The sequence below is a fragment of the Ictalurus punctatus genome, chromosome 14, assembly GCF_001660625.3.
Source record: "Ictalurus punctatus breed USDA103 chromosome 14, Coco_2.0, whole genome shotgun sequence".
NCBI classification, from domain to species: Eukaryota; Metazoa; Chordata; class Actinopteri; order Siluriformes; family Ictaluridae; genus Ictalurus; species Ictalurus punctatus.
In genome coordinates, this window is record NC_030429.2 from 19,969,919 (window position 1) to 19,982,141 (window position 12,223).

The window sequence follows — 12,223 nt, forward strand, 5'->3', positions numbered from 1 at the left end:
CAGGCCTGTGTGTCTATGCTGCCTAATCAGATAAATCACACCGATACAAAACACATTGTTTATCATACTCACATCAGGATGTAAGATTTACATTAGATTCCCACATAGCCCAATCAAATGCGCTGACATACCAATATTCCCCCGCTGAGGAAGCCATAAAGCGAAGCTAGGGACTGCACAGAGCTACTTATAATGTAAACAAACACTATATATATATATATATATATATATATATATATATATATATATATATATAATATATATCCCTTCAGTGTTCAAACACAAGCTGATTGTAGTTTGCTACACTACAGTGGGCAGGTAGAAACACTACCACCGCTGTGTCCCCTGACCTTCAAAGCAGGACTTCAAATACAGGATTAAGGTTTCTAAATCATTTTAGAAGTCATTAAAATGAGATCAAGGACAGGCAGGGAGTCGCGAGAGAACTTCAGCGCTGAAATTGACCTTAGAGAGTCTTGTTCACTTTGTTTTTTTTGTTGTTGTTTTTTGACAATGGGACCACAGTGTGCTCAAATAATCAGTAAGCCAGTGTTACACACAAACACACGTCTGTGAGTGAACAGGAGGGAGTAAGTGTAAGCATATTCAAGTGGAGATCATAGGGCTCTGCATTTGCATATGTAAATAATTGGATTAGAAACAGAGCAATAGTGTTGGCATCGAGTTTAGACTTTAGCCAGAACCCCCAAAACACTAATAATGCTTTCAGTGAATTCAGGTCAATGCACATGGAACAAGAAAATCAATCAATCAGTCAATCAATCAATCGGTCTGTCTGTCTATGCAAACAACCCCCCCCCCCCCTTTTTACTTTAATAATACATTCAATTTGGACAATGAATGCAAATTTCAGTGCAATGATAAATATTATAATCACTCTTTAATTGTTGGGTCTTTTGACCTATTTGGTCAAGCAAACATTTGATCCTCTTTGAAACAGTGCCTATTAATATGTCAATATATCATCATGTCATAATGCAATTTGATAGAGTGTTGACACACTATCAAATGACACCTAAAATTGACATTTTGAAGCCATTTTCACAATTTAAATAAACAAAAAAACAGATCAGTCCCATGGAAAAAGTAAGCAGACCTTCCCCCTCTGAGTGTGTTACGCTGTTCTGTCACGCAGAATGAGCATCAGTTCATAAATATGCAAGTCGCTGTGTCTTGGAGGAAGCACATGTTGGCCTTCACGCTCCCGAGTTGGAAGGTGTCATTTCATTTGATAGGGTTGACTAGTAAGTGGGGAATTGGTAGGTGACCAAACTAGGGAGAAATAAACACTTCTAGGTTACAGCAGTACAATTATTAAATATGATGAACATGCAACTATGGAACATCTAACTTCCACGTCTCTAAAATGAGCAGATGAATAATTGGAAAATGTTAGAACTAGTTCTAGTTTAGGCTGCACTCGAAATGTCAACATGGAGAGCGTCGCGAATCTTAGTCGGAACAGAGAATGTTGTCGTAAGCACACAGTGAAATCATTCTAAAAAGAGGGAAGATGGGAATTCAGACCGAAAAATTTAATCGATTGAAATCAATGTAAATAAACATAGATCTAATGTTTGTAATGAACAATGTGGCTAATTGCGTTTCCCAAAAATGGAGAATCTGCAGGCCGAAAGCACTGGCAATGTTGTCAGTCAGCAGATCCTAAAGATCATGAGAAAAAGGCCCATTGATGTAATAGATTACAATGAAGATACAGAGAAATATTTGAACACACACACACACACACACACACACACACACACACACTTAATAAACTACCTACATGTCCATTAAGTGTGTGTGTTCAGAGATTTCTCTGTATCTTCATTGCAATCTGTTACATTTATGTTCATTCAACTTCCTTCACTGTCTTACCTTTCGCTTTTAAAAGATCATCCAACTGAATTTAAACACAACTATTATTAGTCATTCCGGCACATGTAGGATAATGACTGTGATGCTAATGTTTCAGTTAATGTGTGTGTGTGTGTGTGTGTGTGTGTGTGTGTGCGCGTGTGTGTGTGTGTGGGGGGGGTTCGTCATACAGTGAATCTCTGCTAAAATCAGTGACCTCAGGCCTTTTAGAGAAGCCTATTCACCGCACTGTGTCATTCCAGCACAATCCGTAATCAATAGGCCTTTTTTCTCATGAGCTTAAGGATCTGCTGACTAACAGCATTTCCAGTGCTTTCGGCCTGCCGATGCTCCATTGTCGGGAAATGCAATTACCCGTCTATTCTCACTTTTCAACATATCACAGACCAAAGGGGTTGGATGAGTGATAACTCAGTTCTAGGGGGGTGTAAATAATCATGGGTCTGAAAAAATAAATTATGATGTACGTCAACAATGTCTTATATGAAAAATACGCGATTCAATCTACCACCTGTTGAGTTTTCCATACATGTATATCATTAAGGTGGTGCATATGTTAGTCAGTCATACAGGAGCTTCTGCACCTGCTCACTTAAACAAGTCCGCTTAGCAATCTGCATCCCATAAGTACAGGTGACCATGGCAACAAAAAAAAACAAAAAACAAACAAACAAAAAAACCAGAGAGAATGCAAATGAAAAGTGCCTGTCTGGTGCTGTCTTAGTCACTAAGATGAAATTACATTTAGGAGAATGAGGATGTACTTTAACTGAGTTTTTCACCATGCAGTCAATTCTTCTGTATCTCAAAAGGCTACACTTTTTTCAGGACTCATTCCCACCTGCTCCTTTGAAAGGTCGCGCTGGAGGTGGTCTGCATCCCTTGCTCCCACTTAACAGTCAAACAGTATATTCCTAGTGCCAGGAAATACAATCAAATGGAGTGCAGACCTCGGAAACCCCTCTATTGTGAGCGAGGGCTCTCCGCCACACAGGGTAAAGCTATATCTAACCGTGGAAGGCGGCGTTCACTCATTAGCTTCTCCCCATTTCAACCCTGTCTCTATTGTGCCTGACTTGCACAAACCAGACTCCCTGATGAAGAGGAGAAGAAAAGACTGTGAGAACTGCATGAGCGAGAGTAAGAGTGAGAGAGAAATCCATTATAGTAAGTGGGAGTATGAAAGGATGTTTCGAGTTTAATGTCTTTAAATGAAAACAAATGTGTGTAACAATGCCTACAGTACGTAATATCGTGACTGTCGTAGAAGGAAAGACTGAAAACTGCAAACACACATCGTACACGTCATCAATCTCACTGTGTGCATGGAGTGTCACTGTGTTTCGCATGAAATAATCCAATACCCAGCATAAGAATCAGTAAAGGTCATGGCACAGGGCAAGTCTAGCCACTCCTAAATCTCATTCAATTCCTGCAGGTGAATACCAATCCATTTCCCTTCACTGCTTTCAAAAAAGCCTGGCCATTCGGTTTTACAACGCAAGCCTACAATAGCTCTTTCAAACTGTGAGAAAATTAAATCAGTGCTTTCTGTAGCCCACAAGTGTGAGGGGGAATCAGCTGACCTCCCAGTGGCAACACCTAATCAAACATATAGGATTAGCAATGCAATTAATGGAAAATCTTTTCCCAATCTTACAGCTTCCATTATTGTGCTGAAACGTTCCGAAATCATGAGTATGATACTGAACCCACAAAGGTTAAACCAAGTAAGACCTCATTTGCCTCAAATCCTTAACTAATTAGAATCCATAATTGCTACTTTGGAAATTGCCTGTGGCAACTATGTGGAACAATTTAGTTCAGGGATATTTTCTTGATCAAGTCTAATAATGCTCCAGATTTCACCCTCATTATCAATTGTAGGAAAGCACAAACACACAAACATTCATATGCAAAACATTTCCACACAGCCTAAAGAGAGTAACAATCCTTATTCATCAATGCACTGAGTAAACATGTTTTAATTGCCAAAACAGCTTCCCATGCTAGCCTAACTCTAATGCTAAATGCTAAGTATGTTCCCTTTGGGCTTTGAATGTGCAGGCCATACAACTTTCCCAGTTTAAAGCTGAAGTCAACAGACTGCTGATCCCGAGGCTTTGTTGATGTGCAATGGTCAGTTGAGTGACCTTCTCTAATGTGCATCTATCAGCCAATGAACCATTCACCCAGCTTCATGTCACTTAATGGGCATTACAATGGCTGTGGGTTCACTCTCTGCCCAGTGGATATTGACTGACACTCCACAAGTGTATGTCCATCAGTGGCTTTTTGATTTTTGGTGCAGTACCACTCACAGATTCTTCACACTGATGTTCAGTGATGTTCAGTAAACGGAAAGTAACCAGATAATAGCGGTTAGGAAGTGGCAAGCCTAACAATCTCAGATTGTAAACAATGTAAACATAATCAGTCCCTCCAGAATTTTTGCGACCGCAGAAATTAACGCAAAATCAAGTAAACTCCGCAATATTCGGAGGAGCTTGAAAATCTTTTCAAAATTACTGCCGATTCGGGCCAAGACGCGTCATGTGACGTCATCACAACGTGTATTCAGCCAAAGTCCTCTTCGAACATGAGTAAAAAGCTAAAAGGTCTCATTTAAAAACAAACGTCACTGAGAAAGAAATCACGTGCAAAACAATTTCATGCAATTGCAATTTTGCCAAGTCAAGTAGTTTGCCGCAAAAAATGCACAAAAAATTCCGCAAATCGCATCACAGATTTAGTAAAAAAACGCAGCAAAATCAAGCCTTTTTGGCCGCGACAATCACAAAAAACTCTGCGAGATCTTACACGGACCACAAAATACACAGAGTATAAGTGCAAAATACTACTGGATTATCGATAGCAAAGCTGCAGGTATAGAAACTGTAGCAAAGCCAGACACACAATTTTCATTATATTCTAGAAAGATGACACAACGAAGTGCTGATAGAGTGACAAGGAAAGAGCAAAATTTTTAATCAGACTTTTAAGCAGTAAGCTGTATGTATCGTTCAGAGAATAAAATCATATCAAATATATCACACCACAAACTAGGAACCATGTAAGGAATAATACATGATGTGACGTGTGGATATACGAAAACAATCGACCCTGAAGTGCTTTATTCCTCTTATACCATGGCACTTTCCCAGCACTGTATATATTTTTTTATTAATTAAACTATAGCACACTGTACGTTTTTCATTTTATGGTTTTAGAATGTCAAAACAAGTTCCTCATCCTGTAACAAGTTGCTGGTATGACCTACATCACAGAAGCTATAAACAGTTATAACGTGTATAAACAAGTATAAACCTGTCATTTTACCGAGATCTTAGAAAGCGCAAAGTGTTCTGTCCGGAAATCTCTCCCATGGCTGTAAACTTACACTGAAGACTCCGTCCATAAACATCTTACAGAAATCTTCACCGTATCAATTAAGATTTATTTTACTTTGATAAATAACGGCACCTTTTTAATCCGTTTATTATTAGCTGTACATTATGTGGATGTCCTACACAGAAGTCCTTGTGTATGAACTGTTACTATAGAAAAAAATAATGGATTAGAATGAGCACATTAATATAATGACTTGCCTTGCAGACAGAACTACTGTCTTGCTGTTACAGTAGATACTTTCTGACCAATCAGATTTAAGAATTCAACAGTGCTGTTGTATAAATGTAATCATACAAGTACCACACAATCTGACTGGTTAAAAAATTATTTTTCCTCATGTTGTCATTTTTTGTGCAATAATATGTTTTTATCAGCTGCTATCAATCTGTTATTATATCACTCTTTACCAGATAAACCAAGAGCGATGTGACAGCAACTACTCAAAGCTTCTCGCTTGTCTAACATTCATGCATTTTGAAAAAAGTAACATCTGATATGCAACTCATGCTTTGGTCAAATTATAAATTCAAATTATGAGCTCTTTTCAAAGCCATCCTTCAAATCTACATTTGTGATGGAACAACAACTAAACAAACTGCAGTTAACTAGAAACAAAGAAAGTGCTAAACAAAGTGAGATGTGAAATAGATCTAATACAAAAACAAAATGGTGGAAAAAGAAAAAAAAACCCAAAACAAAATGGATCCCTGCTGTACACTGACTACACTGATTTTCTAGCTGAGCTAGCTTATATGCTAGCCACATTTGTAATTGTTTTCAGTGAATTCAGTATCATGAATTTAGATTTAAATATCAACCAGTATATATTTCTCATATACAGCCTGTATATTCTCATTAAGAATGAAGAGTACACTGTTTGTTAAGATAATGCCTAGGAATAGACGGCTAAAAAATGCATTGTGCTGTATGAAAATAAGATATGAACATATAATATAAAGAAAAGGCTGAACATACATAAAAAAAAAATAAATAAAAAACATATTTTTTTAAAAGCTCTTTCTAGAACTGTCCACCTCTGGTTCTGTCTTTCTCTGTCTGCCTCACGGTTCCTCCCCTTATAACCTTATTTAATGCTTTTCACTGAGGTGTGATAACTCTACACAGCACCCAGCTGGCTCTTGACTCCTGTCTCCACTCAGTACTTTGTGCTCATCGCTGATCTTGATCCTGCTGGTTAATCGTATTGGCTTTCCACCTACAGAGACCAAATTTGCCTCCTCACCTATAACCTATATTTGAAGGACAGTTTATCTGAGGAGGAGTGAATAATTTCTGTTCCAATTAAACTTGACTGTTTTCTTTATTTAAAAAAAAACACATTTCCACTACAGACGGGGTGAATGTGGCGCACATGCCTGTGGGCTTCTTCTACATGAACCACACACATCAGATTAATATAAAACACTGCACGTCCAGCGCAGCCAGTCGAATGGCATATGAATAACATCTACCAAAGAATATGAAAAAGCTTTATTGATTTTCTGTGCAGCCTTTCAAGTCACGTTCTAATTATTGCCTGTGGCAGCAAACATCCTGCATCTACCACTCTAAGGCTTCTAAGAGTAGCAAATACAGTCCCTTCAATAACACAATTGCTGATTAAAATGCTAAGCAGTCATGTATATTCTACACCAGAGTAAAGAGTACTCTCTTATCCTCGCCCCCTGTTGTTAGCAGTGCACACAAACAATTAAAAGAAGAAGAAAAAAGTATGGCACTAGACAAACAGAGACTTCAGAAGCGCTTATTCTGAATGCTGGACTGAACAAAGCCAGTGGGACTAGGGGTAGGAAACTACTAAAGTGGACACAGACATTCACTGTCTCTTCTCTCTCTGTTGTTGACTTTACTCATGCACAAATTGAGTACTCTCCGAATGCTGCATTATTATTGACTATTACGCTTAAAAGCAGTCAGAGCAAGACAAGGTCACAATGCAGATGAAAGACAGAGGATACAGAACAACTAATCGATATGTTATATAAAGTAAATAATGCTAGCAGAACCACAAAACCTCTGTACACGCTCAGTATAAAACAACAGTAGACATATACCATGTGGCTCTTAGAATAATCTCAGTAGCAGAACTACAGTCCACTCTGAAACTATTGGAACGGCAAATCGAATCCATTTGTTTGTGCTATACATCAAAGACATTTGGGTTTGAAATCAAGAGATGGATAAGGAAAGAGGGTTTAGGATTTCCTGGTATTTACATCTAGATCTGTTAAACAACATAAAACATAGAACGTTTTATATCAGACCACCCAATTTTTAGGCAAACAAAAGTATAGGAAGAGATAAGACTTGAAGTAAATTAAAGTAAATAACACTTAATATTTGGTTGCATATCCCTCGCTTGCAATAACTGCATTAAGCCTGCGACTCATTGACATCACCAAAATTGATGGTATCTTCTTTTGTGGTGTTTTTCCGGGCCTCTTTTAGTTGTTGTTTGTTTCAGGGGTTTCTCCCTTCAGTCTCCTCTTCAGGAGGTGAAATGCTGCTCAACTGGGTTAAGTTCTGATGATTCACTTGGCCAGTCAAAATCCTTCCAATTTTCCCCCCGATAAAGTCCTTTGTTGAGTCGGCAGTGTGTTTTGGATCATTGTCTTGTTGCATGATAAAGTTCCTCTTGATTAATTTGGATACATTTCTCTGTAAATTGTCAGCCAAAATGTTTGTGTAAACTTCTGAATTCATTCTACTGCTACCATCATGAGTGGCATCATCAATAAAGATTAGTCAGCCTCTTCCAGAAGCAGCCATGCTAGCCCAAGTCATGACACTACCTCCACCATGTTTCACTTGTCATAGTCATCTTTTGATCTCAAACCCAAATGTCTTCAATGTACACCAAAAAAAAAGAGAAAAATCAGCCTTGGTGTTCCAATAGTTTTGGAAAGGGACTGAATATAGTGTGGATCTCGCCACGTCCTTGCTTCTGCGCATACATAAACAGCCAGACAGTGAAGCCCATTCAGGATTCTGTGCCAAGAATGAGATCACGATGTCTCAAACATATCAAGTAGCCAACATATTTTCCAACATGACAATTTCACACATCAGCTATGATACAAGTGAACATCACTGAAAACGGATGTGACACAATCCCAAATCCCAAAAAACTCACCTCTCTCCTCTTCTCTCTTCTCCTCTTTATCAGGGCTTGAATCCAACACCTGAAATCACAGGAAAATGCATTTTGAACAAATGTAAACTCTAATGAACTTGTTTGAACAGAACTGTAATAATAATGAGCTCAGTGACAAGAGATACAGGCCTAGTGACAGTGTGAACTGGATGAACACAACTCCCTGTTATGGCTCACACTCGGCTATTCATTATGAAAATGTGCGAACTGCGTCTTAGCATGAAACACCCAGAGCAATGAAGAAGATGATTGAAGAATGCACTCCTGTCTAAATCATTCAAGATGTAGAGAACCCAGATGAACCAGCCTAGAGGCTTAGTTAGAAACCATTGTAAAATAAGATTATACATCATAATCTGTTCTCTCACTCTCTCCCTGTTGAACAGTATGAGTATTCCTGCTGTCTGATGTGATGTTGGTGCCTGATTCTGACATACTTCTAGTGCTGTGGCTCCTCTTGCCCTGCAGATCTGCCAGATGTCACTTGTGACTCACTCTATGCTGTTGTGAATGGTTCCACATGGATACCCAAAATATTGCACTTCCCAAAACCAGTTTATGACCAGCTCTTAACGTTACTTTAATAATAATCTTGCCTGGATACAATAGCTTTGTACCTAAGAACTGCTGCTGTAATCAGAAAGATTTTCCTGTGCTCATCCAAGGACTCTTATTCTCAGAATGCTCATACTGAACATCCTTCCCAGCAAACAGGGGACGTCCCCTGGACGTCGTGAATGTCCACTTAGGTCCGCATTTGGTCTGGTTTATAACGTTCGCTGTGTTCGTTTTAGCGAAAGTCCCCTAAGCTTTTCCAAATGACCGCTGGAAGTCCTGTGAATGTCCACAGGACGTCAAGGGGACCCTACACATGGACGTTAGGGGGACGTTCGTAAAGGCCATTTAGGGGACGTCCTGGGGACCTTTTTTTGTCAGCTGGGTTTCAACACACTTAGCACCAGGGTCATTTCCTCCTATCAGTGGTATAAGCAGTAGCTCATGAAGCGGTGATCATGAAGCGTTCGTATAGATCTGGGGCCGAAAAATAAAAACTGAAAAATAAAGCCGAATTGGAAAAACTGAATTCCCAGAACATTGTTAAAAATAATGCTAGTTAACTACATTTAGTCCGTTTTTTCCCGCTTTCTTGCTTCTGCTTGTTAATCTAACTGAAATGGAAAACGTTAGTTGGCAGTTAGAAAGAAGTGTTAGGCAATGACCTGATAAGTTTTATGACTATACTAGCTATGACAACAGTAGCCCATTGACTCATAAGATAAAGAGGTAATAATTCTGGTCACTCTTACATATAAAATAAACTGGTGTGGCTAGGGGGCACTGAGAAAGGTGTCGCTTAGGGCTCCCAAATTTTGACAAAACAACCTTGGTTTGTACTGTTTGGCATTATAGTATACGAGTGTAGAAGAGTAATAATCCCACTTCCTGGTGTCACCTAGAGGATGTGTTTACTTTTGCATCAGGTTTCTTCCTCATGTTCTCTCAGGGAGTTTGTACTTTTGGCTTGCTCTATCCACGCATCCATTTTCCATACCATTTATCCTACACAGGATCACGGGGGAGCCTGGAACCTATCCCAGGAAACTCAGGGCACAAGGTGGTGGACACCCTGGATAGGGTGCCAACCCATCGCAGGGCACAATGGCACACATATTCACACAGTACAGACAATTTGGAAATGCCAGTCAGCCGACAGCGCATGTCTTTGGACTGGAGGAGGAAAGCTGAGTGCCCAGAGGAAACCCCTGGAGCACGGGGAGAACATGCAAGCTCCACATACACAGGGCAGAGGTGGGATTCAAACCCCCAACCCTGGAGGTATGAGGCAAACGTGCTAGCCACTAAGGCCCCTGGCTTGCTCTATACAGATCTACAGTGGTGCTTGAAATTTTGTGAACCCTTTAGAATTTTATATATATATATATATGCATAAATATGACCTATAACATCATAAAATTTTCACACAAGTCCTAAAAGTAGATAAAGAGAACCCAATTAAACAAATGAGATACAAATATTACTTATTGAGAAAAATGATACAATATTACACATCTCATTTGTTGAATTGGGTTCTCTTTGTCTACTTTTAGGATTTATGTTAAAATTTTAGGATTTTTGAGGCAATATTTATACAGATATATAGAAAATTCTAAAGCGTTCACAAACTTTCAAGTGCCACTGTAAATATAAACCTACACTCAGATTTCTTTAAAGCTGCTTTGTGACAACTTATAATGTTAAACATTCTGTACAAACATAAATGAAATGAATTGAACTAGACAGAAGGTGGGAGGGGAAAATGGCTAGAGGGGTAAGGAACCTTTCTCACAGCAGTGCTTTTAGTCATCATGAAGATGAGCAATCAGTAACAGTTGTACTGAATTCAGGAGAGTAAATCTACTACAGGTAACAAGGTGAACTGCGTCTAGGAGAGTGAGAATTCTCAGCGCTGCCCTCCTGAAAAAAACAATAGAACCCCTCCATCGAATTTGTAATGGTTTTAATGGTTACAATGGGAATTGTATTGGCTTTAATGGAAAATGTAATGGTCCATTTGGGACTCTACTGGTAATTTGTTGTGTTCTATTGGTGGCATGTTTTGTTTAGTGGATACCATTAAGGACCAATAATGGTAAAGGTATTAAGGGTTAACAGCTGATGGTTTGTACTGGAAACCATTAGAATTTCTGTGATTTCTATTGTTGTTTTTTCCCCCGCAGGGTGGTTATTTACAGGCATCGCTGAAAGGCGCACACATTCGCATCGGACCGAAATTAGATTATTAGCCAGGTAATTGCAAGAAGCTATCATAAAACTGTTTGCCCAGATCCGCTAGTGGTATTATGATTGCGCAAAGTTCCTGAAACACTCAGATGATGTGTGTAAACCGGCGCATCAGAAGCTCTGCGCTTGGACACGGCTCACCAGAACTGCGCTGAAAATCACTACGGCTCCGTTTCTATAGAAAAGCCTGAGATCGAGTTCTTACCTTTATTTTAGCGGCGTCGCGACTAACTGCGCATCATTAATCCACCAGTGTCGCTGAAACGGTCTGGGATTAGTGCTGCGTCCTGCTCTGCACTTTCCTCAGTGCGAGAGTCTCTCTCTCTCTCTCTCTCTCTCGCTCTCTCTCTCACACACACACACACACACACAATTCCCATTCAGACCGTGCGCCACCCCAACCCTCCCTTGTTTTTTTTGTTTGTTTGTTTGTTTTGGTTAGTTTTTTTTTTTTTTTTACCAAATCCGACTACATCCTAAATAAGACCTACAATCATATTAAACATCACTATTACTGTATAATTATCTATTTTATTTTTACATTTTAGGTATATATATATATATATATATATATATATATATATATATATATATATATATATATATATATATATATATATATATTATTGAATTATATATATTTCAAAAGTTTAGACACTCATTCTTTATTTTTATTATTTTCCCCACATTTTAGAATAATAATAAACTCATCAAATCTCTGGAGTAACACAAATGGAACTATGGGAATTATGTTGTGACAAAAAAATAAATAAATAAATAAATAAATAAATAAATAAAGATGATTTAATATTTTAGCATCTTCAAAGTAGACACCCTCGACAAAGTATAACCCAACATATTATAAAAAGCCCAATAGTGTCATCTTTAATAAAGTAATTTCAGTGAGCTATTTTTCAAAAATTAGATATATACTTG

General features: G+C 38.6%; 1 protein-coding gene across 13 annotated transcripts in view; it reads right to left on the reverse strand.

Moving 5' to 3' along the window:
• Nucleotides 1–12,223, reverse strand: part of nrcama (neuronal cell adhesion molecule a) — an 85,220-nt gene that overhangs the window by 41,012 nt on the left and 31,985 nt on the right. For 12 of the 13 annotated variants that reach the window (XM_047159820.2, XM_047159817.2, XM_047159815.2 and 9 more), the window contains exon 2: nucleotides 8,465–8,513. The gene's annotated coding sequence lies outside the window, so the exon portion shown is untranslated. Of the gene's footprint in view, nucleotides 1–8,464; nucleotides 8,514–11,492; nucleotides 11,715–12,223 lie in introns of those variants that run through there. The other variant, XM_017486019.3, reaches the window with a different exon arrangement.